This window comes from Corvus brachyrhynchos, unplaced genomic scaffold (genome assembly GCF_000691975.1).
Source record: "Corvus brachyrhynchos isolate BGI_N302 unplaced genomic scaffold, ASM69197v1 scaffold83, whole genome shotgun sequence".
In the NCBI taxonomy this organism is placed as follows: domain Eukaryota; kingdom Metazoa; phylum Chordata; class Aves; order Passeriformes; family Corvidae; genus Corvus; species Corvus brachyrhynchos.
Window position 1 is genome coordinate 4074683 of NW_008238464.1, and position 8262 is coordinate 4082944.

Here is an 8262-nt window from a genome sequence, read left to right on the forward strand (position 1 = left end):
GCCCAGCTGCAGCTGAGCCTATCCCAGGCTGGCCTAACCCTGAATGGAAAAATTCCCAATTACTTCAGTGAAGGGGGCTCTGTATCCTCAGGCAAATGTGGGAGAGCAAATTTTGGTAGGGCTATGATTTCACTGCCTGTGTGCATAGGACATCTCCTTTCCTACACAGAGGAACGCTGGCCACCCTTCCCACTTTTTTGGTTCTCAGTGTTCATCACTGCACCTGGAGTTATCTCCCATTTACCAAGGAGTTGATTTAAGTGTCTGACTCAGTCACATATGTTTGGCTCCCTTATTCAGAGTAAGATTTGGCCTACTAGCTGTGAAAACAGCTTATATCACATGTGCTGCAAAGCCTAGCCAGAACAGGCTGAATAAAGGATGAAGTTTAATCATGGAAATGTTGACCTACAAATAGAGAACAAAATGTTAAACCACATGGTATAGGGTGCTGCACGCCCCAAATATCAAGGAGAGGGAAGAAGAATTGAACACATTTGGAAAGTAAAGCTTACTGTTTGGGGTTTGTTTTGTTTTTTTACTTCTTCTTTCTGCATATTCGGAGAGTCAGACCCACACTGTTCCCGCTCGCGATGACACCCTGGCATCTGAAGAACAACATGACACCCACCACAAAATGCTGCTGTTGGCTGGCGCCGTCTAAAGCAGCGAGGTTTGGTGAGGGAGGTGAGACTGCCAAAGGCAGGCGAGTGAGGGTGTCACAGAGTGGGACCCGGCCGCCTGTGTGACTCCGGTCTATGGGACCTGTACAGACCGGGGGGAGGATTAAGACCCCTTTCATCCTCTGTCCTTGAAAACTAGTCCTGGGTTACCTCTTACAGATGGGGGGCAGGGGAATGTCAACACTATTTACACATCATCTTTCAGCTGGGACATCCTCACCTTTGTGGGTTTCACACAAAGAAGGGCAGTGTTTTTGGCAGAAAATCCATTTCCATTTTTAATCATAGCCATCACACAAATGGTTCATCTCACAGGATGGGAAAACTTTCTCATAGGCTTTATTTAACATAATTTTGGATGTTGCAAAGGACAAAGAATAAATATTTTAATCAATCAGCTTGCTTTCAATAACTTGTCAGCTTTGTCTTTAGGTACACTACATTTTATACAAACGTAGTTAACAGCAACCGGCCAGGCCTTACTGACTGACAACTGTTCTTTACAGGATTTCTATGTGCCAAGGAGCTGGACAGTAATATCCATTTGGTATTCATGGAAAGTACTTGCAGAACAATAATGACAATAATTGCTTCTGATTCTTGTGTTTACAACACTGCCAAAGTATCATTAGAGCCTTATTTATAGATAATAATGCTTATTAATCACACATATTCGAATTTTGGAATGTATTAGATTAATATTCTTTTGTAACTTGGTTCTGTACTAATGCTATGAAAAGCACTTTCTGAATGCAGCCCACTGGGAAGTGCTTGCCTCGGTAAAGTAAAAGCATCCAAGCCATCTGCAGGTGAGGGACAAAGGGCGTACCTCTTCCTCAGCAGGCAAACACGAAAGCCGGACACACCCATTCCAAAAGCAGCTCCTTTGGATTAAAATCAGGGGCAGACTCCTGAAAAAAAATACTGTGAAAGGTGTGATAGAAGTGTTGCTCTTGAGCTTGCTTTTTGATGCTCTGTGAAAAGGTTTGCTTTCTACTGCTTTATAAAGAAACTGGGTTTGGAAGGTGAGGAATAGATCCATCTATCATCTCACTCTTTAACAGCGCATTCTACCCCATGGGTGAGTTTAGCACGGACCTCGGGATTCCTTATCAGTCAAGAGGTTGGTAATGAGAAATATAAGAAATACACTACAAAAAACACTCCTCATTTTTGTTATTAAATAATTCCAGCTTTTCTATATCAACATCTTCTACAATTCAGTAGCATGATAGAAGGAAAATAGATTTTTAAAAAAGACATTTACAACAAATGAAAGTGCCACCCAAATCTAAATACCAACTGCCCTATATTCATATCCTCCTTTGTTTCCCTGTAGCCCATTACAATGCTGAAAAATACACCAAAGCAACTGCAGTACCAAACTCTCCAATTTTTAGTGTGTGACCAGCTCCATAAATTTTTGTTTAAATAAATAAAGTCCAGAACAGTATAGAATGTTTTATTATTCATATTATTATTATGTTCTTTGAGATAGTTCTTCAAGCAAATTTACAGAGACTCTGTCAGTTTAGAGATGACATTTCCATCTGTTTGCTTGGGTTTTTTCCTTTTTACCCACTAGCCGATGTAATGTAACTACTCTAACACCAGAAAGTAGAGGAACTGGGAAGTGGAGGAGTGGGTGTTGTATTTTGTGTGTCCATTTTGTGGTTTTTATGGCGCTCCCTGCACGCTGAGGATAACCTGTTACTAAGTGTCACAGCCCCATTGTCTCCAGGGATTTTTACAGTAGCAGGGAAAAAAAAAAAAAAAAAAAAAAAAAAGGATTAAAACACAGAAGCTTTAAATTGTGAAGAACACTTGTGGCTTTAGTGCAACTCCCCCAAGCTGCCCCTAGCCAGTATGTTTTAACAGACAAAATTACAAAGTGATTTTGCCCCTTTAAAATGTGTTTCACCTATTAATATTCCAGTGTGCTTTGCTTATTGTGTTTAGAAAATGCCAGTATTGAGGTTTCCCAGGAATTTCAAACCTATCAAGACAGCCAGTGCTGAGTACAGCCCAATCATTTCTAGATGAATCCAGAATTTAAAATTAAAAAAAAACCAATAGAGAGATTAGAGATGAAACCAAAGCACAAAGTTGGTGTCGGGATGCAGAGGGAAGCCCCATCTTTATGGATTCCACACAATAAAGCGGTGCACCCCTCCCATCCCAGAGACCACAGCTCCTGCTGGGGGCCATGGGGCCAGCTTGTCCTGGGCATTGCTGGGAGGAAGCTCATGGCTTCAACCACCACTTGCAGACAAAGGAATTATTCCCCGAGCGTGGGCACAAGGGGTGCACAGAACTTTGGATTGGGCTCCTTTCCCACTTGCAGCTCAACACCATCCAGCCAAAACTGATCTCAAAACTTGACAGTGCTGTGCTGGGGGGACTTTTATCAATAACTAGTCATGGGTTTTGGTTCTTCTGCTAGTCCTCTTCTGAAAAGAAAACCCGTAGCCCCCGGTGCACACACCTGCTACAACATTCACTGGCACACAAGTGTCTACGGATACTCTCCTCTCCCCAGCCTTTGGTGGCTCCTCAAAATGTTTGCTATATTTTCCTTAGGTTTCAGAGTGTCGCAGTGCAAAAAGCTGTCCCTCTAACAGGTGTTAGAGATCTGCATCTTATTCTTTCCTAACAGTAATAAAATAGCTGAAAGAGTTCTGTACAAGGATCCTAATTTCAGAAAGGCAAATCAGCAGCATATAAAATCATAATTCACTCTATGCAGATTAGATTTCTTATTTTCTTAACTGAGTAGTGAAAAAAAATTTCTATTGTTTCTGTCTGGTTTTTTTCAGGGCAGTAGTAGTTTAATAATTGCTTCTACCTCTTAGAAGAAAAAGGCAAAGCAAACAGTTACCACATGAGGAAAGGTATGTTTGCCTTTTATATTCGTATGGCTGATGCTAAACCCACACAAAGATAAAAACAGACATTTCCAGCTATAGAATTTTACCACTTTTTATGGCCAGAGATACACAAGTCAGATTTCCGTGTCGACATTTGACTTTCTAAAGAAAAATGGGCACTTTTTTTAATACTGAGTTTTCACAGTTCTCACTGAAGTCAAATGAAGGGGTGAATACCCAATGCCCTTGAAAAATAGTTGCTTTCCCACAGTATCCCTTTTCTGTACCTATAGGAATCCCCAGTAGGAAAAAGCTGTCCCTCTTGCACAAAGTAAGTAGATGACCCTACAAATACGGCTCATATCCACCATAAATTTCAGCATGAGTCAGAGTATGCAAAATAAAGTCTCAAGCAAAAACCATCCAAACAAGCAGCAAAATCACCCCCCTAACATCAAATGGAGTTGCTGCAAGTTGCATTTTTGAATTTGTCGATATGGGATAGGAAAATCAAGACAGAAGAGTTTTGACTGGCTTGTTCACTAACCACAACTCAGTGGTCACAAAAGATTAAAAAAGAAAATTCAACTGGAAAAGTTCTAAACATAGAGGAAGTTTCAAAAGTGTCTTTTTGTAGTATCATTTTATTTGCTATATTTCTCAATAGGACAATATTACTCTGCTTGTATTTAATATTGGGTTTATTGTCAAATAATTATTCTTTCTGCTATTGGATTGCATGATTATTGTGTGTTTATCCTTCCAGATATGTATCATGAACATTTTTCTTCCTTAGTTTTATATCATATACAACTGCTAAAGTCTGGAATTTGTAGTTTCCCATAGTCTTCATAGAACTGTAAGACACAAGCAGGAATAAAAATAAAACCATACCTTTTCATCAAGTAGTCTGCTAACCAAAAGGAGAAAAAAAAAGCTTTGTCTATTTCTAAATAGTCCTCTAGGAGTCTTGTACTATGTGCTATATATCGTGTGGTTTCTCCCCCTGTTATGACATGTCTGATTACTTTAAAAAAACTCTCAAAAATGTTGAGGCACAAACCTTTGTATGGAATACTTTTAGTATGCTTTTTATTCTGACAAGATTAATAATTATCCTATAAGCATGACACAGTGTTTTAAAATGTTTTTTTCTGCTATGAGTTAGGATTGTGCACATAAATGTGGAAAGAAAGGTTATTTCACAGCAGAGAAATGTATATTTAAACAAACTGTGATTAAATGGTAAAATCGCTTTAAAAAGAAAAGCATGGTTTTTTTCTCATCACTGTTCTTCTGAATTTAAAATATCCATAGTGAGTTTCCAAAGGACACTGGGCATTTGTAATGGAAACACAAGCTACTGAAATTAATGGGAGATAATTGAGAGAACCATAGCAAATGTCCCAGAGCTTTGGCCAAAACTGGACAGAAAAGGATCCGCTTGCATAGCAAGTGACAACTGTGTCCTCTCCCCACCATCACCACCATGTATTCTTCTGTGGCACCTGCAACTAGCTCACAGTGGGAGCAAGTGGCTATGTGGGAACCAGTCTACAGACTAACCAGACTTTTGCTGTCCTTCAATGAGACACTTCACAAGTGCTTACAGTCCTCATGGCAGTCTTAGTCTTTCCCAGAACATAGAGCTGCCCTTTCCACTAAACTCACATCCAGCACTTCCCATTGATGCAAAGACAAGGGCATGGGGTTTATTTTGATCATTCAAAATGCCCAGTAATACGTGTCCTACATATTAGTATGTAGTGACCACAATTATTGCTGGCCTGATTCACTAGAGTCAAAGTGTATAGGATTTACCCCTTAGATGGCTGAGGCATAAGAGCAAGGTCAGTGTGGCCCTCAGACCTAACTCCATTCACATCAAATAAATGCAAAAATAATCTCTCCATTTATATTAAGGTCTAATGGAAATACCTCAGGGAACAGAATGAGAGCTAGATCCTGCTCATTCCAATCAATCAAAACTCCAGGTGGTTTCAATGAATGGGACAAGCAAGATTTGGCCCATCTGGAGCAGCACAGGTTTGGCTTCCAGAGGCTGAGCTGTACCTGCTCGTTGGAGAAGGACAGTGAAATATTTGAGCCAATATACTTCAGACTAAGGAGACAACCAAGGATAACACCTTGTCTGCGCTTGAATGGATGGCAAGGCAAGCAGTGGCACCCAATTTGCCCCTAAGCTTTAGTGTTGGGCTTCAACCATGGTACAGTCTTTCTACTAACTTTACTTGTAGGGGTAATTTTAAAATAACTTAATGCCAAGTGCCAGAGGGCTCACTTTTTCACAACATTAAACTGAATCATATCAACTCCCATTCTAAATATAAAATATGATTGCATTACTCGACTTCATACTCTTTATAAAGGCCCCATTGTGGTGGGGTTTCACAAGGTATAAAAACCCATGCTGGTATTATGGGCTATATCAGTCCATTTCATCTAATTAATCATCTGTTTTAAAATGTTTTTCTTGTATCGCAGTAGCAAAAATAAAATAAGTGTTCTTTTTTATCATTTCCAAAATTAAATTCATATTCCATAATGACCACATTTCATGTGCAAAATAACAAGTTATGCTTACATACCTGACTTCCCTTCTTTAGTGAGTTGCTTCATTTGTAAAACATTGCGTATAAGATTGGAACCTAAAATGAATTACTTGGTTTTTCTTGATATGAAATCTTGTTTAAGTTCACAGCAATTTTAAATATGATACATTTAAAATATTAATATTTCCCATATATTATTCACTGACTTTCAGGTTTCATCTCAAGTTAGTGGCACTTCATATTTCAAAGGAAGAACTGTTTCTTATTTTCAGTACTAATGTTCTATTAATTCACTTTGTAATATCATTCTAGTTCAGACAAATAAAATTGCACTAAATTGCTTATGCCAAGAATCATGCTAAAGTTGTTGGCGCTATATAAAATTCCATAATCCATTACTATTTTATAAGTTTTTTATATCAGTGGCATCTCTTTAGGCATAATTCATAGTCCCATTTAGTTAGTTCTAGGAGGACAAATACATGCAGAGGGATTTTTATGCTGAGATGACGGTGTATGTATAGGTATTTACAGTAAAGTCTGTAATTTAAGTGACTTTTGCAATGCACCAGATCCAAACTCCAAGTGAACTACCTTAACAGCTTTTCCTTTATGAATATTTTTTATTTTGGGCAGTTTTCTCTTCCAGCATGTTTTTCATCACACACATGTATAAACACATACGTACGCACACACATACATTTGTGAAAAATAAATTTGTGTGCATACAGAAATACTTAAAAATGCCTCATATGCATATTATGCAACATATGCCATTCATGTAACCGCTACATACAAAAAGAAAATTCATTTTATAGATACAAATAAAATATGTGAAAGAAGTCCTTAAAAGACCCATAAAGGCCTCAACATAGATAGAGTCTTCATCATATCCAAAGAACTGAAAGAACCATGGACATAAACAAATCTTTTTATATGTCCATGTATATTTTATATACTTTCCATAAAGTCCACGTGGCCACATAGCTATTTCCAGAGATGTGGATGAAAGTTATACCTGGATAAGATGAAAACTCTTTAATGAGTAAAGCAGCATCTAATCCTATGAAATGCCTTGCTGAAGTGAAATAATTGCAAAGTGCTGGAGCGAGAGTAGCAAACAGCAGTAAAATCACTTGTAAATAGATGTGAGGAACTATAAATACACCTTAGTATTTGTATAGTCGACTTTCTCTGACTGTCATCAGAATCAGATGTTCAGGAGGCAGAAAGCAAACTCCAAGGAATGCAGGTTAATACATATATAAGAATATATAGTCTGTGGCTAAGTTTGCAACATTGTTAATAATGTAAGCTCCTTTTTTAATGCCTAGTATTTGCTCCCTTAGCAATTTTAAAAATAAGAAAATTTGATCTGACTCTTATAAAAAATAAATTGCAAAATAACTGATGCAAATCCCTGTCACTTGTGAACACAATGAAATTATACAGAAAGAAGCAAATGCTGGAGAGGCTCCTTCTCAAAAATAGAAATGAATGCCCTGTTCCTATACAGTCCTCAAATGGCAGGATTTTGAAACATGAATTAGACCTCGAATGCAAATTAACTTCGGAAGGCAGGGAGAGGAAAAAAAAAAAAATCAGAGACATACCAAGTCAAACGCTCCTTTTCCTGCCTATCTCGTCCGCAATGGTAAAATAGGCTAAACAAAACAAGTGCACATCAAGATAGAGCCAATTAAGGAACAGAGAGCGGGGGGAGAGGGTGGAGAGGAAGGCACCTCACTGAGCACATGGGGAGTGGGAGAGCAGCATCCCACCATACCTACCTTATGAGTGTTCAAAGGAAGACTACTGGGGTAAATTGGAGCCAGCTTTGATTTTTGCCATCCGGTTGCACCCGGGATGCGGGGAAATGGGGTGGGGCAGAAGGGTCGGTCTGGGCGGAGGTAGACGGGCGATCAAAAAAGTGGGGATAAATACTGAGCGAGGGTGACAAACCCTATGCAAATAATTGGGCTTTTTTTTTTTGAGGGGGGGGTTGGTATGAGAAAAGGCACCGTCAGTGGCGAGGTGAGTGGGTCCCCGCACACGCGTGGGGGAGGGCGAGGGGAGTCGTGCGGGGCGCGGCGGGAGCGCCGGCGCGGGGCAGCGCAGCCCACGGAGGGGCGCGGGGCC

At 39.4% G+C, this 8262-nt stretch overlaps 1 long non-coding RNA gene across 5 annotated transcripts in view; it reads right to left on the minus strand.

Annotated features, from left to right (window-relative positions):
* The window catches only part of LOC103617530, a 40148-nt gene that overhangs the window by 22343 nt on the left and 9543 nt on the right, over positions 1-8262 (minus strand). The window contains exons 1-2 of one of the 5 annotated variants that reach the window (XR_001862887.1): positions 7914-8027; positions 7737-7787 (exon numbers count right to left, since the gene is read on the minus strand). The exons of 1 other annotated variant lie outside the window; for it this stretch is intronic. This is a non-coding gene — a long non-coding RNA (uncharacterized LOC103617530). Of the gene's footprint in view, positions 1-1512; positions 1595-7736; positions 7788-7913; positions 8028-8262 lie in introns of those variants that run through there. 3 more of the 5 variants (XR_001862888.1, XR_001862889.1, XR_552342.2) reach the window with 3 other exon arrangements.